General features: G+C 38.6%; 1 protein-coding gene and 1 long non-coding RNA gene across 3 annotated transcripts in view; both read left to right on the plus strand.

Moving 5' to 3' along the window:
• On the plus strand, positions 1 to 26475 carry LOC108167302 (uncharacterized). Its single transcript, XR_001777668.2, has 2 exons — positions 1 to 2814; positions 25894 to 26475. It is a non-coding gene; the product is annotated as an uncharacterized LOC108167302 (long non-coding RNA).
• The window catches only part of spryd7b (SPRY domain containing 7b), a 41835-nt gene that overhangs the window by 2466 nt on the left and 12893 nt on the right, over positions 1 to 26476 (plus strand). Inside the window, exon 1 of one of the 2 annotated variants that reach the window (XM_081601712.1) lies at positions 16472 to 16487. The exons of the other annotated variant lie outside the window; for it this stretch is intronic. The gene's annotated coding sequence lies outside the window, so the exon portion shown is untranslated. Of the gene's footprint in view, positions 1 to 16471; positions 16488 to 26476 lie in introns of those variants that run through there. 2 annotated transcript variants of the gene reach the window in all.

Here is a 26476-nt window from a genome sequence, read left to right on the forward strand (position 1 = left end):
TCCCGTCCTAGAGAGAAAAAAATAAACAGAAAGAGGGGGTGGAGGGAAGATTTTAAAAATATCTAAATAAAAATGTAAAAAAAAAAAAAAAAAAGAAAAACACGATGTCCTCTATAATATGGAATTAATTTCAGAAATGAGAATATCTCCTCACGACTATTTTTAACGTTCCCCTTTTCTGCTTTTCTTGTTTTTCATCGATGACCTTTACGTGGAACCGCAGCCCATCAGATAATTGAGCCTGATTACGGTTTCTTCTTTTGCATTCTGACTGCATCAGCCCACACATCGGGCAAATATTCAAATTCTGCTACTGTGAGTGTGACACTCCCAAACATAAGGACGGCGAGCCTGTTGGTTCCGTGCAAACTTTCAGTCAGCTCTGTGAGAACCAGTTTACAGGTCTGTGCTTATACTGTTGTAGAACTTCAGTTTGAGGGACATTTGTCCCCTGAATGCAGGTGTAAAAACGGTGTCGTGCGCTTAACCTGAGACAGATAACTCGAATCTGTACAGTGGGTCAAAATTTGGATTACTAGACAGTTCATTATTTGATTTAAGCTAGATAAACAAAAGCGTTCTTTAAAACAAAACTCCATATTTCTGTCTGCTATCGTTTCCCTTTTTAATAAACTCATTTTACATCCGTTTGCCTAAAGAAATTGTATTGCTGAATGCAGCTTAATACAAATAAACCTCTGTATCAGGTCATCAGCCATGCACATTAAAGACTGCGGGTTTCTACATGCAATCTAGCAAGGAAAATATATAAATCCAGCTGTGATTTGCAATTTCTCATCAAGCCAATGCACGGGCCGGACAGTTTGGCGCATGCAGCTAATTTGCTGAGAGAGGAAGCAGAGCTTATCCCCTCTTTTATGTGTTTTAGTAGAAAAATAAACTCAAAATAAAAATCGGTTCGCAGCAGAAACAATTTGAAGTTGCCTCTCACACCAAACCTGTGGCACACACAGACCCTTTTTGTCTGTCACACTGCGCCACAAAAGGTCCTACAGAGTGTTTTATCCCCCTTTTTTGTACGCACGCAATGCAGGTAAAACTTGCTGATAAGAGAACGTTCCGCGATACCACTTTTATTTTATTTTTTTAAATGGAGGTATCTTGGTTTGTTATCAGATACTTTTGCAACGTGATGAATTAAACTTTCCCAGCTTGTCGTGACTCTGTTTGCGCATTCAGACATGGGCTCACAGTCTGCACACCCTGATGCGGATTTCAATATACCGTATAGCTGTTCATACTCTGCAAGTTTAACATATCTTAAAAAGGTCTTTGTTGAACTTTAAGAGGCCTATTCTAGGCTTTGAACGCTGAAGTGTGACGCGTATGATTTACTTCCTCTTCCTTTTTATTTATTTCGTCGCCCAGAGGACATCAGCCTACAAGCGCTCTAATGTCAACCTGTTTGCAAGGACTCATTTGAGGTAAAAATAAATAAATAAAATAAAAAAAGTTAGGAGTGATTTAAAACGGTCTCTTTTGCCGCCATGTAGTGGTGAAGGTGGAGGGTAGGGAAGTTAGATGGGCGTACCTACTATAGAGATGGTGACTTCACTGACACCAGCAGCTTCATGACGCAACGCTACTGTAAGAGCGAGGAAACGGCGCTCACCTTTATATCCGATGAACCAACATGATCCTATTTCTGCATAGCAAGCCGTCTCGGCCGTCCCCTCCCCGCCCGCTCTTCACTTTCAAGAGGAGCGGCGGGTAAACGCGGCATCAGAGAGTACTTGTCCGCTTGTGCGCATTTGACGAATTGTTGCATTTGCTGCTGCTGCCCAAACTGTTCTTGCATCTTGTTTTTTTTTTAAATAAGTTCTTTTTATTATTATTATTATTATTATTATTATTATCATTGCTTCTTCACAAAAGAAGAAAGGCAAACTTTCCTGCCAGCATTTGGAATCACTGAATGAACCTTTCTTGGCAGGACGAGAGCACCGGACCGGATTCAAACTCTGGTTCCTGTTGTGCGGCTCAAGCAACGACGAGGTGCGCAAACTGTTGTGCACCTCGCTGCCGCCCGCCGCTCTCCCTGAGAACCAGCAGTTTCAAGTGGAAGAGAGGCGTACGTGGTGCACCACACATTCTCGTTTTGACGACGCAAGATGTGCGAGAACTGAATGGCAGTAGATGGGATCTGTAACTCAACCGCGCTATGCAAATGCCTCTTCGTCCCCCTCCACCTCCTCCTCCTCCTCCTCCCCTCATGCTCCTTCCTCCACCTCCACTAGGCGCTCAGGCGCACCGACCTGTATATATAGGCTGATCTCGGAGAGCCTATCCGACCCGGGCGGGTTGCGCGCACTCTGGTCGGGATGCTGGTCCAACAACCTAAAAACACGTGAGCTGAGCTGATGAGACGACTTGATCGCGAATTCGGATGATGGGGTTTCTCTCTATAGCTGTAGTGCGCTCAAATGTGTATTTTTAATTTTTTTTTTTCCCTCCCTCTCACGGTGGCTCCTGGACTCCTCCTCCTCCCCCTAGCCTCCCTCCCTCCCTCCCTCCCTCACTCACTCCTCCCTCCTCCTCCCCCCTTTCTCTTTTCGCAACATTGACGCAACCAAAAAATACTGGAACAAAAGAAACAACTTCCTTGAAGCTTTGCTGAAACTGCACTTAGTCGGAGAATGGCAGCTTGCTGTCAACTTGCCTCGCTCGGGTGGGAAACATCGAGGTGAGGGGTGGCCCGGCTGGCAGCGACTGAGTGAAGAGAGAGCGAGAGAGAGAGAGCGGGAGAGAGAGAGAGAGAGAGATGCGGGCGAAGACTCCGGAATAGACAACCGAGTAAGTACGGATGAGACAGACACTTGAGTAATTTCAACTTTTCCTGCGTGACCTCTCGAGTGAGCAGAGGTGCGAGTAGATCTGATCGGCTGTCTAAAGTCTCTTCGTGATGTGGAACTGACGGGGGTAGAATATTATAGTAACAGGCCGAGATATTCATTGTGTGCATGTGTTTTTCAGAATGAGAAGTTTGTCATTTTGCAGCCATTGACAACGGCGGCGTAACTCAACTGTCAACTCCAAATATGGGCTGGGGATATACTACGCTCTTTAAATGGGGTTTCTGTGAAAAGCGTAGAAATGGAGAGGCATTTTTTTTTTTTTCCGAGGAAACGCGAATGTGTTGGTGACATATACGCGCAGTAGCCGGGTGGAAGAGGATCCCAAACATCCCCGTAACGTAGCGGCGGTTTCTACGCTGTTTTCTTCTTTTTTTAAAATATATCTTTTAAATTGTAAACTCGGGAGGTTTTGTCGTGATTTTAATTGAACTGTGCAACTTTGCTTTGAGGTTTGACGCGGAAGATCGCTGCGCTTCCTCGCCTCAGTGTTTTTGTGTGTGTGTGTGTTTTTTTTTTTTACTGCACGAACAAAGGGCTGGATGGAGTAGTCGGCTCCCGCACAGAGCGTCGGTGGGAGAGAGCAAGCGGGCTGTTTACAATAATAACACGGCGGCTGTGACGTCACCGCGAGTGACGGCCGGCGCGGCCAATGAGGGCGCCGCTTGGCCATCAGCAACACGCTATATTTGGAAAGCGGTTACATCATCGAGGCGCAACATTTTGACCAAGGAAGGCGGGACTTCCGCGGGAACTCTCCAGTTTGTAGTCCAGAAACAGGACAATAGACACACTTTTAAGTGTTTCTGTTGCTTTGTTTTGCTTTTTCTTCGTCTTCTTTTTAAAGCGTACATTAGGATTTCATACGCAATGTAGAGTTTGTAATAGCGCAGGCTTAAAAGTGACACATTTAAATGAATTAACTAAATTAGTAAATAGTTCTTTACACTACAAATCAAAAAAGGTCTAGAATAAAAATGGCATATGACTAAGATAAGAAGGTAAATAAATACATAAATGATATTTAAATAAAGTGGCTCTAGGTTTTTTATGTATCTCTTTCTCAAATACAGTAAAGTCAACTTACCTTGCGTTACACTCGGCTGTATAAAAGTGCACTACAAATGAAGTTGAATTGATTGACTGTGATGAATTAATCAAATTTATAAATTTACAGCTGAGATAATTTTTTCTTGGGTATAAAAAGTCCACACACCCCTGTTAAAATGCCAGGTGTATAGGCGCAAGGTTGAACTGATTCTCTTTCTGCCAGAGAATACAACCAGGCTTCACTAAAATCAAAAACTTCCCAGTGGTAAGTTTGGCACAAAAACGATGCATCTTCAATAATACACTGCATGTGTCGTGAATTGTTGTTGTAGTTGTAGCATCATTCCTTGGAACGAGCACATTTGTCAAGTTAGATTGAAACATAAACAGACCTTCAGGTGTTTAACAGAAAGCTGAACATGAGGAGCTTTCAGTTTTCAGCATCACTGTGTTCTAGCCGGTATTTTTCTGAAGGTAGAGTCCTACCAAATAAGACTGAATGGTGAAATTACAGTAATAGTTTGAAGGTGTGTACAAACAGTTTATTGCAGCTTCTTTTTTTTTGTAATTATTTTTATTTAAAAGACTAGTTTGTTTTTCAGTTGAATTGTACATGATGTTTGTTACGAAAAAGGTTAAAATGACTCAGATGATTCAGTCTCATGTCCAGTCTCACTCGGATATTTAGCAGTTGTGTGAAGATTTTATATATCCACATTATTGTAGATATTAATTTACACAGTAGGGAGTTTTGCTTTGAGTAGCATAGCAATGCCTCGACCCATTTGTTGCCGCACCCTGCCAGTAAGGGCTGAATTAAGGCTATAGACACCTTACCCTCACCTACAAATGGAAAGACAAATGGAAAAATTTCCAATCATGAACAACAAAGTCATAGAGAGGAAAGTCAAGTACCCCCAACCATCACAGTACGAACGGCCATCTGCCATGACCGAATGTGGGCCGAGCGGACAGAGCAAACACTACCATAAGAATCAGCCTTCTGGCACTTGGTCATAACAGGTTTATATGATTTCATAGCATACTGTAACATAGGAAGTATGAATGAATTACTTAATGACTTAAATACTAAACCTTAAATTATATAGGATTTAATAATCCTATACATACTTTGATTTATGCTGAAATTTGAAGCATTTCCAGGCAGATTAAATGACTGGAAATCTAAGGCAGAGTTAAGATCTGTAAAGTCGGATTCACTTAAAGTGTTGTTTTACTTTGCACTGTGCTGCTTTAATTTTGTATCACATTTCATGTTTCAAGCGAGAAAATTATCTACTTCTATTTAAAAAGCCATTCAATGCAAACCTGATGAGTGATTCAACATTGATGAAATAGCCATTTGCATAAACTACTGCTACATTTTTGAGACTGGAGTTGTTTTAAGATGAAACAAGTCCGCGATTGCTTTTAGTTTCAACCTCTGGGACCAAATAAACTTTATAGTGTACAATGTGAAGACACAGAAAAGAAATGCCTACTCACTGGTGAACTAATAATGAGTTGAAACTTCAGAAATGCTGAAACATCCCTTTAAAATTATGCTATTTATTTTAAATACCTTAGCAAAGACCCATTTGACTTCTCTGCTTTGCACTATAAGAATGTTCCCTTTTCAAGCAGCTGTATCCAACCTGTAAATGTTGATTTCAACTCTCTGCATTCTCTACTGCAGAGAGAAGAAATATATTGTTGACATTTGTTATAAATTACGTCAAAATTGCACATTTGTTCAACCATGTCACAGGAAATTACAAGGAGCCAGTAAAGCTGCAGCAGAAGATAGAACTTGTTGTAGAGAATTTTCCCTTAATCTTGATGCTGATAAGTGTCTCCCACTTATACATATTCTGGATTTACTTGTTTTTCTAGATTTTTGTTGGCATTATTGTGATATATCTGCTCTGAAAATTAATGGTGTGAACTTACAGTGAGGAGAGAGTAAGGTTTGCCTCGATTCATGCTGTTTCAACAGCACAGCACAGGGAGAGGAAAATTACTTTCTTCAAACCAAAATGTAACTTTTTGACCAATATGTGAAATTGTTTTAACACTATTCTTGAAGTGAAACATGGTGTTGGCAGCATCATACTGTGTGGATGAATTTTCTTGGCAGGGGCAGGGAGTCAGAGTTGACTGGGAAATGGGTGGAGCTACATTCTGGACGAAAACTTATTAGAGGCTTTGAAAAACTTTAGAAATGCTCTTCCAGAATTGCAAAGTACAAAGCACAGACTCCGGGAGTCTGAATACAAATGTCAGACACTCTTCAAAATTATTTTTTAAATAGCTTTCCGTCATCTTTGTGATATTGACTACTGCATATTGGTCTGTCACTTAAAGTCATAAGAAAAGTTTGTGGTTCACATGTGACAAAATGTGAAAATGTTCAAAGAGTGTGAATACATTTGCAAGGCACTGAACTGTAGCATTACACACTTTAGTGCTGCACAGAGCAAAGAAGGTTTCTCTTACTCGCTGAAGACAAATAACTCAAAAGTTCTGAAAATAGGAATATTATTTGTGCCAATCAAACAGCAAATGAGACATAAAAGAAGAGGTGTGCTAAATATGAGAAAAAAACAGTGGTACAATACTCCTACAAAGTGGGTTTGATCTATTGTTTGTTAAAAATCAAGTGATAACTGACATAAATGATCTGACATTAAATGCTTCTGATCAACAAAGTCAAGGATGTCTTTGTGAAAGAGAGAGAGAACACAGAGCGTACAATCGTCTAAGAACAATGTGTAACGATTGTTACAATAAAATTATAATAAAGCTAACAAAAAATTCAAACCTTCAAGGAACAGGATAGAGGATGTAAAACAGGGGTCTGTGTCTCCAGTCTCTGAGTGGCACTGTCCTGCAACTTCTGGATGCATCCCTGATTCAGTAGTGAATGACCATTGAATGACTTTGCAAAGAATATATATATATATATATATATATATATATATATATATATATATATATATATATATATATATATATATATATATCTTTCAAAAAAAAAAAAAAAACTATGACTATGTTGTGACAGTATGATATGAAACAGATAATTTGTGGGAAAAATTTGACTCCTACACCTTCTCCCAGTGCTACTGCTGCCGTCTGAAGAAAATGCACCGCTCCCAGTCAAAAACTACCAACCAGAGTCAGGAGGAATATCTTAGCGATGTCAATCAAACTTGTGTATGTGTTGCTCAATGACCCTCTTCCTGGCTCTGATTGGTTGTTTCTGAAACAGCTTTATATTTCTGTTTGCACTGGGAGCACTGGGAGAAGTTAGAGGAGTTCCTTTTTTTTTTTTAAACAAATTATCTGTGTCTTTATACCGTCACAACATAGTGACAGATTTAACAAATATGTAAAAAACATTTTTTTATTAAAGTTATGCCTACTCCATCTTTAATGAGTAGTCATTTTCATTTACATGAAATCATTCTCTTCACTCAACAGCGTGCAGCTGCATCTTAAAAATCATTTAGATCCCAGTGGCAATTTGTTTCAGTCAAAAAGACTTAGTAAGTTGGCCTTTAAAAACCTAATTTTTCAAGGTAACTTCTCTGCCCTAGGATTAGATCTTGTTTGTGTTGAGCCCTGTGTGTAATCCTTCTTAGCAGCTAGCCTTAATAAAGAATAAAATGCTGAAGGGTGTGGACAGTTCACTCAAGATAAGAAAAAAAAAAAGCTACAAGAACAGGAAGCGACATGAATCGTGTTTTGTTGGGGGATTTAAATCGTCACAAAAACCCTTCTGGGAATTGGGAAAACTCTCACAACACCAGATAGGGCACTGGAAGTTTGAATGAGGGAGCAGGAAGAACCGACCTCTGAGGTCTGTAGTCGAATCTGTCACGCATCATGCATGACAGCATTTGGCCTTTTGGCACCTGACTCTACGTTTACAGTAAAATTTGAAGAAATGTACAGTTTGCAGAGTGTTGCGCACGCATTAAAACTCTTGAACCGTTTCGCATTTTATCATGTCACAACCATAAAACTGCAATGTACTTTAAGCTTTTTTTATTGACACCGATTTTACTGAAAAACTAGCACAAAGAATGCAAGAGGTGAAATGACATATGGTTTTTCTTTTTTTTTTACTAATTAAAATCTGAAAAGAAGTGAGAATACGTTACATGTGCTCAGCCTCCTCATGTTGGAGTTTGTAGATCCACATTTCACTGCAGTTACATCTGCAACTCTTTAGAGGTATCTCTCCACCAGCTTTACTCATCTAGAGATTAAAATTCACATTCCTCTTTGCCAAATAGCTCAAACTCGGATGTACTGGAAAAGGAACATTAGTGAACAGCAATTTTGAAGTCCTTACACAGGCTCTCAATTAGATTTAGATCGTAACTTTGACAGGGCCATCCTAAAACATTCATCTAACATTGATCTAAAGCCTACCATTACTGCTGTATTTTTGGGGTCTCTGTTCTGCTGAAAAATGAACCTCTGCCTCAGTTTTCTTCCAGAATCACCTTGTATTTAGTTCCACTTAACCTCCAGTGAAATCATACTAGCTTCTCTGTCTTTTCTGATGGTAAGCAACCCCAACGCATCCTGCTGCCTCCACCGCGTTTCACTGTGGGGATGGTGTGTTTTTGATATTAGCTTTCAGTTTTCAGTGCATGACTAATAATTGTCCTTTCAACAAATTCTGATGTCTGCAGCTCTTCTAGAGTTATTATTTGTCTCATGGTGGCATATATGACTAATACCAATCTAGCCTCTGCTTTCTCAGTTTATGTGGACGACCATGACTCTGTAGGTTTTGTATTTGCGCCATAACCACCATACTGGGTGGTTTTCCCAGATCTCCAGGATGCCCTTGTTCGATAATATTTTCTAAAGAACCTCTGAGGCCTTCACAAGACGGCTGTATTAATCCTGAGATTAAGTTTAAATCTGCTCGGTAATTAGGTGGGTTCTGAAGACAGGACTTTCGTTAGGGAGCGAGTGGCTGAAAATCTGTTCAGGACACACTTTCCAGATTTGTATTTGAACAAACTGTTGAAAACAATGTATTTTTCTTTCTCTTCGCTCTTACGTCACGTGAAATCAGAACAAAATGTGTCGAAGTTTTGCTTGTATTGTGACGAAATGTGGGAAAGTTCAGTGTGAAGAAATGCTTTTTTTTTTTTTTTTAGAGCTGTGTACGTACGTAAGCAACGAGCTTTGGAGTGAGAGGGTGTTAATTTTAAGGATCATAATGAAACTTCTGTTCTTGATGTAGTGTCTCACATCACTTGTAATAACTGTTTGTCTTATCTCTTTTTATTAGTAAAAAAAAAGAAAAAAATCTCAGTCCCTGTCATCACAGCAGTGTTTTTCTTCCTAACTGTCCCTTATTTGTTATGTAGCCACCACAGACTGCGATATGAATTATGCCCACTTAATTTGATTGCCATGCATCAGAATGTGTGTAAAACTGTGGTGGCTCAGTCAAACAAGGCTTCTTATATTGTAAGATCTGAACTTGCTGCCCTGGCATGTGACAGTTTCACAGAACTCCAAGTGCAAAAGATTTTAGTTTTTTCCCCCCCTCCTTTATTTCAAGCTTAAGTTATCCCAGATTTAAAGTGGCCGTTTATTAGTGTACGAAGTGTAAAGTGCGGTTTGCAACCAATTTCACACGACAAAATTTGCATGTTATGGCATTGCATGTGTGTGTGCTGCACACTTTTTTTATAGTGCCCGAGGCTTAATGTGGCCACCTTGCAGCCTTTTGCGCTAAAAAGAGGTCAGAGGTCTCTGTTGTGTTTTCAGGATGACCTGCTAGTGACTATTAGCCATTGATGAATGTGATGTCCCACAAGTGTGCGGGCCGGACCCCTCCAAAGGGGGAGGTGTCACAACACGCCCTACTCTAACCTCGCAGCCAACCCCACCTCAGCGAGTCCACAGACAGACGCTCACACACACACACACACACACACGCAGGCAAACACACACACACACACACTCTGCCCTGCTGACAGGAGCACAAGGGGGCAGCTGCTACAGATGTCTGAGAGGGGGAGGGGAGCTGAGAGGACATCAATGGAGACTCTCTGTAGTATGGAGTTCTCTGTGGGGCTCATTGTGTTCTTTAGAGACCAAGACGAGGGAATAGTCAGTGTTAATATAGTAAGCTCGTAGTCTTTTATACTTTGTTGCAGGGTGTAGTTCAGAAGGATTTGTCTTTTTGGTGCCTAGTGTCCTGAAATGTTACACAGGTTGATAGTTGCTAAAATGGGATAGTTGGGAAACGTCTGGCAGTGTAAGACGTAACGTTAAGAAGCGATGCCCCTCATGCTTAGTTTAGTTAAACTTACCCTGATTTCACTTCTACTTTTAGAAAAGAAGAAGAGCATATTTCACGCCTGGTTGATTTGTGATGCCTAATTTATCTCAAGTGTAGTGAGAGCTGCAGTAAAGGGAGCTCCGTGAAAACAAACACCTTGTAAAATCACCTGCTGCTGCTGCTGTTGTTGTTGTACGCTGACAAGAGCAGCAAGTTTTTTTGTCTTCTGTGGTGAATGGGTGCACAGCCTCCGTTTAATTTTACACTTGACCCCTATCTGATCCATTTCTGTGTTTTCAGTGTTTCTCCAAAGTAGCCATACCCTTTAATTGTTTCACATTTCATTTTTTCCCATTGCATGAGTGTATCCTATTTGTAATTTTTTTTTAAGCAGACCAACTCAAATTAAGGTATAACTGTGATTTGAAAGGAAAATTACACATGATCTTCAGTCTTCTTACAAACAGGAATTTGAAAGATCGGTGGGATACATTTCAACCCACTGGCTTCAGAAGTCACCTTATTGGGGAAAAGAGTTTTACTACTTCAGCTTCTTCAGCATTTGTTCTGTGGAGACCCCAAAGGTGTTTCTTCTGAGAACTTTATATAGCATCATAAATACACTAGAACACTGCAGGCTGTTCAGGGAGTTGTGGAGAAATTTTACAATTGCAAAAATACCAACATGTCACTGTTCACCTAAACAGATAGGAGAGGCAACACTATATCAGTCAGAAAAGTCAATAAGAAGACAATGGGGACTCTGGAGGAGCTGCAGAGATCCACAGTTCAGGTGAGAGAATCTGTTGACAGGGCAGATAATAGTTATACACTCCACAAATCTGCCTTTACTGGAAGAGTGTGCCAAGAAGAAATTCATTGTTGAAAGAAAGCTCATCAGCAGTATGCAACAAGCCGTATATGGACACAACAACCCTGCTTTAAGGTGCTCCGGTCATGGGAGACCAGAGCTTAGCTTTTTTTTTTTTTTTTTACCTACATGCAAAACAATAGATGTGAGAGAAAAGTAACACTTTATCAATAAAGATAGAGTGGCAAAAATTCTTCAGATTTTTATTTGAAAAACCATGTGTGATTTTCCTTTCACGTCACAACTATGCGCTTCTTTGTGCTGATCTGCTCGAAAAGCATTGCATTTTCTGAACCTCAGCAATAGAGGGCAATCTGCTTGCCGCCTTTTACTCTGTTGTCTTGCACCCTGACTCTCTATGCTCGCGGCGAAGAGCAACCAAGGTGTGTAAAACTCACCAAAAGAGAAGGTATGCGCGTTCAACAGCCACCCATGCAAGTTAGACGTCTCAACATGAAATCAAATTACACTGAACTAAAGCCACCCCAGTCTGGCAACTCTGCAGGCCAGGTTTGCCTGCTGTGGCCAAACACCATGATACATGACACTGTGTCTCTTGTTTAGCTGGCCTATCAGAAGACAAGGGAGAGGCCGTCTCTGTCTCAGTCCAGCTAATGAAGAGATGCATTATGATGTGATTTCATTTGGGCCTGCACGAAAAAAAAAAAAAAGGGGAAAAAAAAAAGAAGAAGAAGCTGCTGTGGTTAGCAGCGCCTGAGTAGCATGGTTCATTTGTGTAGTAACATGTGACTTGTGTTTTCGTGAGTCATAAGGATCTCCTGCCTAATGGAAGGCAGTGTGCACTCATGTGACGCTGACACAATGCAGGATGAACTGTGTAGTATTCTCCACAGCTCCGCTTTGCTACTGTTTTGGCACTACAAATTCAGGCCAATGAGTGCATTTCTAAGTTTTTTTAAATTATTATTTTGAAACCAAACAAACTTGAATTACAGTTCAGATTGCAAAACGAGGCATTGTTTCTCTTCCTTTATTATTTGCCAAGCGAGAAGCATAGCATAAGTCTGCTGAGGATATTTAGTACTACGGTATGTGTTTGTGTGTGTGTGTCTAGGAGAACAGCGTGATATCTGTCCCATGGTCACGGTCGTGTTTTTTTTGCTGGCTCATCCCGGCCTCTCCACATGCCTGTTTAACAACACAGAGCTCCTCCTTACTGGCTTCCTGTCCAAACCAGTTTATCTGTAAACAAGTGTGTTTTTTTCCTCTCCGCTCTATTGTCCGCACTACACCAAAATGCATATACAGTGGGCGCCCTCTCTCTCTCTCTCTCTCTCTCCCAGTTGGCTTTTGTGCTCTAAAAGTAGAAAGCGTCATTTTTTTTCTTTTTTCTTTTTTTTTAAATGAAAACACACAGCTGTGCAATGAAATATTGGGCTTGTTTGAGAGAATCTAGAAAGATTTAACACTTTAAAGATGTTGTTATTACCTTGACTGGAAAAAAGTGAAAAATGTTTGGATTTTAAGCACCTCTTGCATCGTGTGTACATTTTGCTTAAAGTGCATTCGCTGCAAATCTTACCAAGTATTTTTAGTCTCGTTTGCAGTGCAAATATCTTATTACGCTTGAAATAAGACAAAACTAACTTACAAGTAACTTATCAGCAATATATAGAGGCTTGTTTTAAGTAAATATTTCCTTAATATTGACAAAACCGTTCTTGTTCCACTAGCAGACTATTTGTGAAGTAATTTGCCAATGGAACTAGAACTTTTTCAACAATGTTAAGGAATTATTTAAAACAAGCTCCTATATCTTGCTGATCGGTTACTTTTAAGTTAGTTTTGTCTTATTCCATGTGTACTAAGATAGTTGCACTACAAACTAGACAAAAAAAATTACTTTGTAAGATTTTGTGTTTTTGCTGTGTGCAAAAGTAGACATGACAGCAGCAGGGTTGCTGTCGAAGAGCCATGTGTGTGCTCAGCACCACAATGGTCAGCTAACATAAACAGTGTTGCCAGTATGATCCTGAACTGAAAGAAATAGTTATGTCATAATTTTTTTCACATCAAATGCGCTCAATCCAATTCTTCCCGTTTATAATGGATATTTGGTCAGACAGAAAATCAATGAAGAATTTAAAAAATTTTTTTTTTTTTTTGAAATGATGCCACCGAAATTGAAACTTAATTAAAACTAGAGCAGGCAATGTGATGTCAGCGCAAGTTTAGATAATGAAGAAATGTTCTCATTCAGACTGAGGGAGAAAATAAGTCAACTCCAAATTATGACTGAGAGCGAGAACTGCATCATGAATGTCTGTGCTTACTACTCACTGTTGCTCACATGAACCCTCTGGGGTTTTTTTATCCCTGAAATATTAGTCACTAATTCATATGTTGACCTGATGCTGACTATAGGTAACCACCGGCACCAACTCTCTCTCTCTCTCTCTCTCTCTCTATATATATATATATATATATATATATATATATATATATATATATGTTCTGTTAAAAGTTTGCATATTTTTTCCTTTTTACACTCTTACATCGGACAGTTGAAATGACTGGAAACATTTTATGTTCTATTCCAGGAATGTGCTTCGTTCAGGTAGTTTACCGGTGGTGCACTATCACCAACCTCTAAGAAATCTCCAGCTTCTCTGTTAATAACCATCCATCCATTTTCTTTACACCCTTGTCCCTTGGTGGGGTTGGGGGGGGAGGGTGCTGGTGCCTATCTCCAGCTGACGTTCCGGGCGAGAGGCGGGGTACACCCTGGACAGGTCGCCAGTCTGTCGCAGGGCAACACAGAGACAAACAACCATGCACACTCACACCTAGGGACAATTTGGAGAGGCTAATTAACCTGACAGTCATGTTTTTGGACTGTGGGAGGAAGCCGGAGTACCCGGAGAAAACCCATTCATGCACAGGGAGAACATGCAAACTCCATGCAGAAAGACCAGGGCCAGGAATCAAAACCAAAGCCTTCTTGCTGCAAGGCAACAGCTCTACCAACTGCGCCACTGTGCAGCCCCTCTGTTAATAACCATCCAGAGCAAATGTAACTATAGTTTGTAGGTTTTTTTTTTTTTTTAAAAACAAAAAAACAGCATTCACACAAACCAGCATTGAGTTGGTTTGATGCTGACATTCTACAAAGTGATTTGAAATAACTACACTTTGGCTTTGGCTCCCTACACATTAACTATTAGCTTCAGCCTCCTGTTCCACTTAATCTGGATACAAAATAAAGATGACAAGAGAATTATCTACTGCAGGTAAGATATGAACTGCTTAAGCAGAGCAAATAAAAAAAAAATTAAAAAAAGAATCTGACTATTATTTTAAAATAACTCTCTTGGTGTTTTTATTTAGTACAATCCAGAGTTGGCTCTGGAACTTTAAGCAAAAAGCCAGTTTGAGAGATGCCAAGACCAAAACAAGCTTCTGCTGTGCTAAAGGAACCACATTGTCAAAAATGTCACAGCAGTTTATGCTAACATTAATTTATGAACTTTCTACTTGTCATTATTTTTGGCTTAGATCTGTTATTTACACAGAAACCTACTGTTATTTAATGCAAAAAAATAAAATAAAAAACAGAAGTAGTAAGCAGTTTGCCACCAGAGGTCCTCCTGTTTAAAATGTACTGAGAAAGGAACATCCAAAGCAATTTTTGTAAGAGTAACTGCCAGAAATAAAACTAAAGTGGTCTAAAAAGCAAAAGTATTTTAGGAGTTTAAGTTAATGGTATTTTATTGATTTCTACCCTGCTTGACTTTTCTGTCAAACAGGTACTCTGACCAAAGAGCAGTTTATATGTTCTGTTCTCAGTACCCAATAAGATCAGTAGCACACAAACTCCTTCCTATATTTTTCATGTAAATAATCATTTACATAAAAATTTTGTGTAAATATCCTCTCAGTGCAGACATAAAGATAATTTGTTTTAAAAATGTTCATAAATAGCATTAGGGATAAACCATAGTGATGTTTTTGACATTGCATTGTTTTAAGTTCACTTAGATCCTGGCCAATCTCAATCTTGCTTCTATTTGGATTTATTTCTGTTCTGGATTTATGCGAAATGAAGACACTAATTTGGGTATATTTTGTTTATTCATCAGGGATAAATGCAGGGAACATTGCTATGTATTTATAATGAAAACGTTGTGTTATGCATCCGAGTTTCTAGCCAAAACTGCATGCCTATAGGTGTTTGAGAATTAAAACATAAACATAAAACTGGGATTAAATTAAAAGATATGTCGTAACATTACACTAAGTGGAAATGTAATGACTAAAATCTAATATAAATAATGAAAATAATGATGGATACTACTGATATTTATAGAACCTTAAAGCCAAACTAATGCACATGCTTGCAGAAGTTTTAGCTAGTGTAAGAGCTATCTACACCCGGTAAGATATTGCTGATCGACTTTTAACATAACCCCACTTTAAATATTCTAAAATATTCCTTTAATGTATGTTGGTTATATGTATTAGCTCAATGTAGCTTTTTTTTATGTTTACATATTTTGAAAACTTCTTCTACACACTTGCAAAATAAATATAAGGTACGCATAACCATTGAGTGGAACTAAAGAGGCAGGCAGATGACTAATTTGTGTCTTCCTGGTAAAGTACAGAGTAGTGTAACCATGAGGGTAAATAGAACTTCATAGTTGTTTTGATGTGGGTCACTCAGTTGACACCAAAGACTTTCAACAAGCTCACTACACAAACAAGATGAGTTTTAGGTGCTAAGAAACATGACAGAGAACAGCACTTGATGTTACATTATGTCAAGGATTTGGTGCAATGTTGATACATCTAGAACAAATGCTGTAGTCGGGCCTGTTCATGACTTGGCGTATCCTAATAGGGACTTTTCTGTTGTTTTAATTGCAGTTTAAGACTTTTCCAACATTTCAATTGTCATTTTTTAATAAAACCACATGTTGTTGCATTCGTTTAGTAATAAAATTTTTGCTTTTGAAAAGTTTAATGTGATTCCCTATACATCTTTTTGCTGCAAATAGCCCATCTGGGACACAAAGAGTTAAAGCTGTCTCTTTCAGCCGACCACTGCGGAAAGCTGTGACATCAGCAAAGAGTGCATTTTTCAGCGTCCAATCAGCTGCGCCGAATCCGCTTTGCATCCAGCCAATAGGGAGAATGGGAGGCTCTATCGAATTTGAATGAGCAGTGTATCTTTCGGCGCCATTTTCGAGTGAGCAGCGATCGCTTCAACAGCTGCGGGAAGAGGATGCTGCTGCGAATATAGAGAGCTGTCGCTGAGACGGAGAGGGGTGGGGGGGCGCGAGAAGAAGCCAAGTGGTTAAAACCCAAACTGCGTTTTTAGAGAAGAAAATCCTTTATTTCAGCTGGAACACAGGTATTTACAACCACAGATGTGAACGTACGTTATTATTCTGGTAATTCGAGCGGATTTAAGGAGAGGAAATACGTGGAAAACAGGAGGGAGACCGACCGTGGCGGGGAGACGTTAGCTGTTTGGCCAGTGTTGGCAGCCTATACTATTCCGAGCGGTTAGCAGGCTAGCTTAGCGTGCTACCTCAAAGAGAGGGATTTCTGACTTTGCTGCGCTGTAACGGTAGAGGGAAAATGCGCTCATACAGTGGATTATTTTATCAAAAGGGTGTTGGAGACCACTTTAGAAAAAAAAAAAAACACACAGGATTCCCCCCCCCCCTTTTTTTGACACAACAAGGTGATAGTTAACTTTAGTGTTATTAGTGAAAGTTGAGCTGTATTGGATATTTTTTTTCTCTACATTGACGAGTTTTGAGCGGGAGGCGCAGAAGCTGCCAGGTTTGAGGCAGCGGAGAGTCGGTAGTGTCAACAAATGCACACGGCACTTGCATTACCCTGGGAGGGAAAAAAAATCAAAATGAAAGACCGGGACGGACACTGTGCTTTTTGTAGTAACTTAATTTTAACGATCTTGTTAGCAAAGGCAGACATTTTGTTCGGGCTTGTGAATTGCGATATGTGGACTTCCGAGGTTGTTAGACCGAGGACACCTGGTAAGTTTGTCATTATATCGCTCTATGACCTCAAAACTAGTAATGACAATAATTACCAAAAAAAAAAAAAAAGTGAAGCTAGATGTCTCCTTAAGCTACATAAATGACAAGTGAAAATTTGTATACTAGTGGCATTTCACTGTAATTTTATCCTGTCAAACGCTTCGCATTCGCTTTTTTTCTTTCTTTTTTTTCCTGTTAAAAGATGCGAATACCTTACAGTGAGCGTTAGATGATCTATGTGGCTCCAAGCCAAGTGACAGCAAACTACGATTGCAACTTCAGATTATTTCACTTGAATTGTAGCAGTCCTTAACGTAACAAATGGATATCCTGTTTAGAAACTATGTTATGAATTTAAATTGATAATGTAAAAAATATATATTTTCGGTGCTTCTCCCGCCTTACTTTGATGTCTGGAGTTTGGGCTTATCGTAGTTTGACTTTCGGGCGTCGCTTTCTGCTTCCATTCGCCCTTTTTCACCCGTTTAGGCATCGCTGCACTTTTTCTCTGTCCTGATGGCTGATTAATTTTAAAGTGTAGGCAGAATACCTCGTGGTTTTATCGTAGAGTGAAGGTTGACAGACCAGAGTCATTCATCATCACAACACCCTTAAACGCGTTTATATTATGCAGCTATCTCCTGTATATTTTTGTATCTTTTTCTGGAAATGAGAGGAAAAGTGGGAGCTCTACGTATTTGATCGTGTGAACCCGCCCCTTTTACTTCCTTGCAAAAGTAGAGATCGGTTTGATGTGTTACATAACGTGAGGCCTTTTTCAGTTTTATGGTTTTAACTTATTCAGAGAAATTCGTGTGAACACAGCTAAATAGATTTAGAGATAATTAAAAGAAATAACTCGAAAACGAGACACGGCAGTCACCTCTGTAAACTTGAACTGCCTTTTTTTTTTTTTTTCCTTCGCCAAGCCTCCTTACATCTGGAAGTGTGCTTACTTATAGCTTTATTGTGTGTGTGCTGTCATTTTAAATGCATAACACACAGGAGTTGAATGGAAATGTAGCTAAGCAGCTCTGTTTTCATTAGTATTTTCTTGTGGCGCTTTAATATAATAGATGCTTCTGAATTGGGGCAGCATATTCATTGTGAAACTGCTCTGCTCATCTAGTAAGATTTTGGTTATCTTTGTGGGCATTTTGTTCAGAGAGAAACTGGCTAATCTGCTGTGATGGAAAATTGTTATGAACACACGGCAAGTAAATTATTGTACTGCTACAGAACTTGAATATCAGGGTGAGGATGAAGACCACTTTAAATATTATGTTATAGGTTTCGATATGTGTGATTATATGATTTAGAATATGGAGTAAAATGTGTAAATCACTTGAATTTGCTCCAAGTTTCCATTTTACTCTTGTTGTAAAATTGTGCTGACTACTATGTTAACATAAAGAAAAAAAAATATGAATATTTATTGTTAATGAAATTGATGAGCAGCGTGGATGTAAATAAGCAGTTATGATCAACAAGCTTGACGGGACAGTATTGGCACTGAACTGTCAAAATATTTTGCCAGGGCTTCCTGACCTTTTTATATATATATATATATATATATATAATTATCTGTACCTTCAGGCTAAATCTTGTTGTGATGTTCTGCCATTTTACCCACATTGTTTTTTAAAATCTAAGATTAGAAGGCAAATTGCTGACACACCATAGACATCTAAAAAAAGAGTAGGGGGGGGGAAAGTGCCGACCTACATGGTTCGTGTCATGTGCATACAAAAATAATACATTAGACGTTTTGCAGCCATAAGCGTCAGATCTTTGAAATTCAATAGGGTGAATTTGAAGAGGTGACTTTATTTTTTAGGCAAGGCAGCATTACTGAAATTAAATTGAATTTGCTCAAGTAATCCTCCAATATTTCCCCCCCCCACATAGTTTTAAGTATGTTTCCCTGTTTGTTACATAACAGATATAGAAGTGATTTTTTTATTTTTATTTATTTTTTTTACAATCAGGAGTCATGAATTGTATTTGTACTTTTTTCACCTTTGGTGACATATTTTTCCATGAGGTGTCTGACATACCCAGACATGTCAGATGAATACTTTTTGTGAAGAAACAGCTGCTTGTGTTGGCACATGATATTCCACCCTGTAGTGATAATCTGCTTTAAATGCTACAGGTTTATGTTTCCCCTCCACACTCTGGTATTTACCTTTTCACCCTCTTTGTAGTGCACTGTTGTGCTGTTTCAGTCTGCTAGCTTGACATTCTGTGACTCATCATTCTGTCTCCTCAGACCCCTCTGGCAAAATGGGCTCCCACCCCCCATTTCCTGGTGAAACTGTTCCTCTCTTGCATTTGCTCACATGTGTTTGTAACCAGACTGCAGAACCTCTCCCCCCCCCACCTCCCCTCTCCACTCACCCTCCTCTTTCTCTGCCTTTCTGCACTACTCAGCATAAACTTTATAGTATTCAAATTTGTTTTGACAGGAACTGTTTTCATGGGTCGTGTTGGTTCATTTCCAGGTATTGGCCCTGGTTTCAGTTCTGCATCTGATTTGCATAAAACAGAAGCTGTCACATTGTCAGTCACTTTTTCTCCAGACATAATTCAAGTCCTGTAATCGGTGAAACGGTTGTCTTTTTAGTCAAGGATTTACTGAAACTGCAAAAAATAAAAAAAAAGTTAAGATGCAGTCTTGAGGGAAGAAAAGCGTTTTCTTTTGCATGATGTTGGTTCAGGTTCATATCAGTAGTGGCAACACTGCATGTACTTAAAGAAAATCCTTGCATACGTTCTGCATGCAAAGGTTTTGCACTAGCTTTTCTGCTATTTTTCTTAAAATGACTACAGCGAAGGCTTAGTTCTCATTTAAAATGTCCTTTTTTTTTCTTTTTTTTTTGTAGCAATATGCGTTACTATGAGATGTGTAGGTGAAGATTAAATATGACATGTACTGAATGTGTGCAAATCCATAGTCCCACAGTTAGGTTATGTATTGTAAACACAGTGTATTTAGGCAATATCTTTAAATGTTTTATTTATTTTTTTTAACTGAAGGTCAAGTCATTATTAAACTTTAGGTGATAAAATGATTATTAGTAAAAGCACTTGCAGCGAAACACACATGGTGTTTCTGTGACTTTTAGTTTTTGGACCCTATATTTGTAATTAAAAATTTTCAAATCAGTGCAATTTTACTTTTAACCTTTAAATAATTAAGAAAGCTCATGTTCATCTTTTTAATTAATTTATTCTTATTTTTTGCTTGCCACTATTGATAAACATGATGTCTATATATATATATATATATATATATATATATATATAATCCCATAATAATGTTTATCCTAAATTTTATTCAGAGTTCTGCATTACATGCATTTCTGTCACCACTGTTGAATTTGATATTGAGCTGCGGGTGTGTATTTGTCAGCACAGAGCTAGACGTGTTGCTGGGCCAAATATGGAGCTGCTAGGAATTTTTGTAATTATACAACTTATACCTTTCCATTATTTTCTTTTCACAAGTAATATTGTACAAAAGTCAACAAATTTAATGTCACAACAGGGTTTTATTCTTTTAGCAAAAAAGCTGATGAAGCATAACTGGTGGGGGAGGGGTGGATACTTTCTTACAATGAATCACTCCAGTTTCTGGCATCTAAATATTTATGTATTTTTATCTTATTTTATTAAATAACAGTTTAGGTCGTGTTTCGGTAATTGCTCCACAAGTGAATAGGCGTGTGAGCCTGCTCTCACACTTTTGCCTTGCTTCCTCTTTTGCCCCACTTGCACATGGGAGTCTGCAAATGCAACATACTCAGTTTAAAAATTGCTGTTCTTTTGCATGCAGTGTTTTACAAGGATAGCAGAAAATAAAGGGAGGACAGGAAAGTTTCTTTTTTATTTTTTATTTATGTGCTTTTTGATGACTTGGATGTAAACCGAGTTCCCTGGTCATGCATATGAATCTCAATGAGTGTGAGGTGTGTTGTCTGTTTTTGCTCCTTTGTTTTATGTCAAGAGTGAGCGGAACCCCCGGATGATTCAAATAAAATTTAAATGCATTTGCTGAGGACTGAGCCCCTGCAAAGTTGGTCCTTACATTGTGGGAATAGGTGCACTTGTTGAGTTTGGATTAAATATTTCACCCGACTCATTGTGGGCAAACTGATGTATTTAGAGGAAACGGTGTTGCGAGTCCTTGGGGAAGCTTTACATTTGCAGCCTGGATTTACACTGGATCTGTTAAAAATATTTAGTTACACTTAAGTGGTAAGCCTTAACAGAGATGTTCTGTAAATAATGTAGGACATCATTTTGTTAGCAAATCAAGTGGACAGTTGCTGTCAAATAAATAGTTACACTCTCAACAAGTGAGACAGTAAGGATATATATATTTATTTATTTTAGTTTTGCATTCAGGTTTGTCTTCACGAATCTACACTTCTTAACAAATTTAGAGCGTCAGCTATCAGAGTTACACTTTAACAGTACATGGAGAGGTTAGTGTGTACCTAAAGAGGAAGAACCTTGTTATTGTCTCATGATATAAATTAGTCCATGTGGCCCTCACCTACCAAGCCTCTGCTTTTAGTGCTTCACTGGGTGTGCAAAAATGACTGCCTTATCTGGGATTAAGACTTCCCATTTCTGCATGAAGCAGAACAAAGTTCCCTGCCTCTGTTGATTTATTTATTTTTTTTAATTGTTGCCCAAACTTGTAAAATGTTAATTCAGCCGAGGAAACAGCTGGTGTTAATCTGCCTCCGTCTTTTTTTTTTTTTTTTTTTTTTTTTTTTTTTTTCTTGTTTGTTTTGTGAAAAGTACCTGTTCTCCCCCCCCCCCCCAACATGTAACACAAGAGTTAAAAAAAAAAAAAGACGGTGTATTTATCAATCAGACCCCACCCCCCAAAACATTTATCTTTTTGTGCGGATGGATAAGGAGTATATTCCCACATGGTGAGTCTGTGCTTATGCAGGTCTGTACCACCTGCCAGAAGAGGCCAGGCCAGACCACTTGATCCGGGGTGCTGATGGGTTGTCATGTCAATGTCCCTGAACCCAGCAGGGTGGAGGAGGTTATACTTGACCTTTTAGCCTTAGGGTCAGGTGACTCTTTGAGGTCATTGTGCAGGGAGCAAGTGTCAGGAATGGGTTAAAAAGGCTGAGCAGTGAAGGTGACTTGTCCGAGCATGCTTCCTTAAATGAGAAAGAGGAAAAAGAAAAGGGCAGGGTTAGTCATTGATGAGAAGGGCTTACAACCAGACGTGTAAAGTAATTATTAGTATCTAAGGAAATGTGTTAGCTTACCTGATTTGTGCCTGATGAGCAAGGTGAAGCGTGCGTTGCTGGAATTTCAGTTTAAATTTACGAGCATGCACCTTTACTTTTTAATGTTACACACACACACACACACTTTTTCCACATGCAGCTTTGTAACATGAAATATATATTTTTTGTAAATTTTAGTCTATAAAAATAAAACACTGAAATTCACAAGATTAAGGAGATTTTAATTTTTTTCTATTTTTGAAAGGAATTGCTTAGATTTATTTTATTTTTTTGCCTAACCCCCAGCACAGTAAATGAATCTTGCATCAATTGTGCTTGGATGCACATATTTTATCCACGCAGTGTTACAGATGCTTGTACTTAAATATTTCTTTCTACTGTGACTTAACTGTCGATGTGCTTTTTGACAGGGGATGTGGTGTGTTTTATCCTGGTACTAACCTGTCTACATCTGTGTATGCAGGTGATGCAGAATATCTTAAAACAACTTCTACATTTTTTATTTCGTTTTTTCCTGGAAATATTTTAATAGTAAGTGGATAACGCTTTTTTTCCCCCTGTAGTGTATTTTCTTCAGTTTCAAGGTTGTACCTTGTTTTAATTGTTTTTTGTTTTTTATTTTGGAATCTGATATTGTTTGACTTGGCAGCCATTGCATGTTTTGAGAGGAGGTGTAGTTGTTTTTAGCTTTGAACTACAACCATATGTCCCATTTATTTATATATATATATATATATATATATATATATATAATTTCTAATTCCTGGATGTAATGTTTTAATGGATCTGCACTATGCCAAAAGTCAAATATCTTATGTGCTTAAGTTTGCTACTCTTTTAGGATAGTACAGCGATGCTTATCAGCATACTTATGATATAATCTCTAAATCTTTTTTTTTTTCTTTTTTTTTCTTCTTATTTACGTCGGACATATACAAGACTCACAAATACCACTTTTTGCTGCTTTTAAAATTGGTTTTCAAAAAAATTGTCTTGTAGGTAGTGAGATATTTTGTTTTTCAATTATGTTTTGCCATTGAGTAGCTAAAATTTCATTTTAAATGTTCTGCTTTAGGTATCCACATTAAAACCCTGGAGGGGTAACATGCTGAACTCATTGGCCCCACTGTCTTCCACACACTGTGCTACTGTCTGTAGTGCCAGGGTGTTAATGCAGATGCTGAACCAGTCTGGTCTGACATTCTGTCACCTAATAAATTTATGATGCGTGTCATTGTTTGGGAAAGCATTTATGCCTAAAGGTAGGAAGAGAGTCACATAGCTTTAAGTATGACTAAAGTTAGTCACGCAAAAGAAGCTAAAAACACACTTTTCATGTGAGTTTTATGAATGCTCTTATTAAAGTGCTATCTAAAAATGATTAATATAGCCTTTTTTTTAACTTATTACAATAGTGAGGTGAAGACATTTTCAAATTTTGCTTTCATGTCAGAAGTTCACTTGGGTCTTCCTGTTTATTTTCTTCTTTACCACCAAATATTTAATCCACATTAAGGTATTAATAGTTATCCTGTGTTGACTTGTAAATTAAATTATGCATGTAGCCTTTTTGTATTTTCGTATCAGGAACATGCAGCACATAAAAGTCTAGTTTTCATAACAGAACGTGTTTTCTCCTTACACAATAGCATTTATTTTATAACCTTTGTTTATCAGACAGCATGGATGGTAAATAAAAGCTAGGCATGAGTTCTCAACAGGTTTTAATTCTGCTTTACTCCAATTAATCCACCCCCGAAAACGCTGTGGAGTTTGTGCTGACAGACTGACCTGCATTAGTTCCCTGTGACATAAAGAGAAGTTGAACGTGATCTTATTAGATTCTGGCTATTGAGTCCATTTCAGAGTAAAGTTATAATCACAGGTCCATTGAGACCTCTAGTGGCAACACAATCACCACATCACAACTCCACTGGGACTTCTATCAGGATCAAATAACTTTAAGCTTCAAATGGATTAGAATTGCTAACTTGAATGTCACAATTCTCAAGAAAGTTTGACGCGTGTTTCCTTCATATATAAAACATGATAGTTCTTTCTTTCTTCGAATGTAGAAATTATTTGTTTTTCTTTGGTTGCTGGTTAGATTTTGAGCAATTAATTTCATCCTGGTTAGGGTTATTTATTCAAACAACAAATCAGTTTATCACAACTTCTCCCATGGTCGCTCATGTGATTTTCATTTTTAAATTTAAAAAAATAAAATAAAATATAGAAATACAACCTCCACCCTTCTCAGAAGAGTTAAATATTAGTTATTACTCTCTTTGTAAGTCATGATACAGTGAAGTAACTATCAGACTGAAGATACCACACATATCTTACAAGTGCCTTGTGATTATTTTGCTTACGGTGCCTTTTTTAGTGTTTGGAAATAAATTTGCTGCTGCGTTTGGAATAGTTAATGCAGTCGACTTGACACAAAGCAGCGTGTCTCTCCTGTTTGTAAGATTAGTAGCTGATTATGTTCAGCTTTTCTGTCACTCCCTGGGTTTTACAGAGCTTTTGACGCAGTTTTGCTGCTGAGTTTAAAAAAAAAATAATAATAATCTAGAGGTGCACCAATCAATAATCCCAAGAGATTAGAACGGGGCCTATTTTCCGCTGATCTGACTTTCTATACATTAAAGCATCAAAACTACATACACTCAGCATTTCCAATCTTTACACGCATCAAAAGAAATTTGTGATGAAATGGAGAACATGTAATTCCGTAGTTATCTTCTACATGCTCCTTTATGAACAAATTATGTAAAATTACATGTCAGTTAGCATGATTGTTTATTTTTTTCTGTTTTTACTTTCTTTTTTTTTTGCCTGTTATAAGTAAATGAATATTCCTGTTAGTTCAAGACTATTACTTCTATCAAATACATGTTTTCCTCTGCGTGTTATATTACAATATCCTATTGATCAGAACCAGAATGACAGATCGGAAATCGGCATGGGTCAGGAAAACCGTGATCGGTTCATCTCTAATTAAACCACTCAGTCTACTTAAACACTTGACCTCACAATATAAAACGCCTCTGTTGCGCCACGTGGCCAGTGGAAACATCTCCATGCATTTTGGGAATCCTCGTACTACATGGCATAAAGCTAATCTTTGTCAACACTACTTCCAGTGCTGTGGCAACAGTCTGGGAAAGGCCCCCTTCTCTCAACATTTCAACATGACGACGCCTACGTGCATTAAGCAACGCGCGTGGAGAAATAGTTTTTGAATTTAGAAAGACCGAACAGTGTCGTTCTGTGGAGAGGCTGGACCTCGTTCTCGTCCAGCAGCTCCGAGACGCCGAGCCAAGAACTTTGTCATCCGACATCAAAGCCGTCTCGTCGTGCCCAAAACTGCTGCAGCCAGCCTCTGAAATGTTGTGAAAGTTTTTTTTTTTAGAAAACATTTCTTTTGCAGAAGTCACAGACTGAATTGTCCTTTTCTCTGTTTCAGATGGAGACGTAAGACGTGGATGCTGATCGTCTCCGCCCTCTAACTTAGATGAATCCATGATGCGGATTTGAAGCGCGGGCCGAAGAGGAGGAGCAGATCTTTCTGGTGACGTTGTAGCAGCACAGAATGGTTTGTGGGTTACTCTGAGATGCAGGCCATACCGTGCTGCCGCAATAAAGCCTGAATAACACAACATGCAAGCGATCAGCTTTAAGCCCCTCCAGATGCCTTTGATGACCACTGGCTGCCTGAGCTCATGTTATCCAGATAGATGTGTTGCTGATGACGATGATGAAACGGTTCCAGGGCATTTATCATTCTGACTCGCTGGTCGCCTTACTGTAGCAGCACGTAAATATTGGAGTTAAGACTAGCTGAAGTCTCCAGTATTGATCGTGCTGCTGAAGCAAAGCTGACCACTCGCACACTCTGAATGCTCTCAGACCCTCTGTAGGTGATGATGGGTTACATTACATGGAATTACATTTTTTATGTTTATTTTCAATTAACTGTTCTGTTTGAAGATTTTAAGCCTATCTTGTTATATGTGAATATTTTTGAGAAATAAAAACATTAACTGATC

Source organism: Poecilia reticulata, chromosome 2 (genome assembly GCF_904066995.2).
Source record: "Poecilia reticulata chromosome 2, P_reticulata-male-v2, whole genome shotgun sequence".
Lineage (NCBI taxonomy): Eukaryota > Metazoa > Chordata > Actinopteri > Cyprinodontiformes > Poeciliidae > Poecilia > Poecilia reticulata.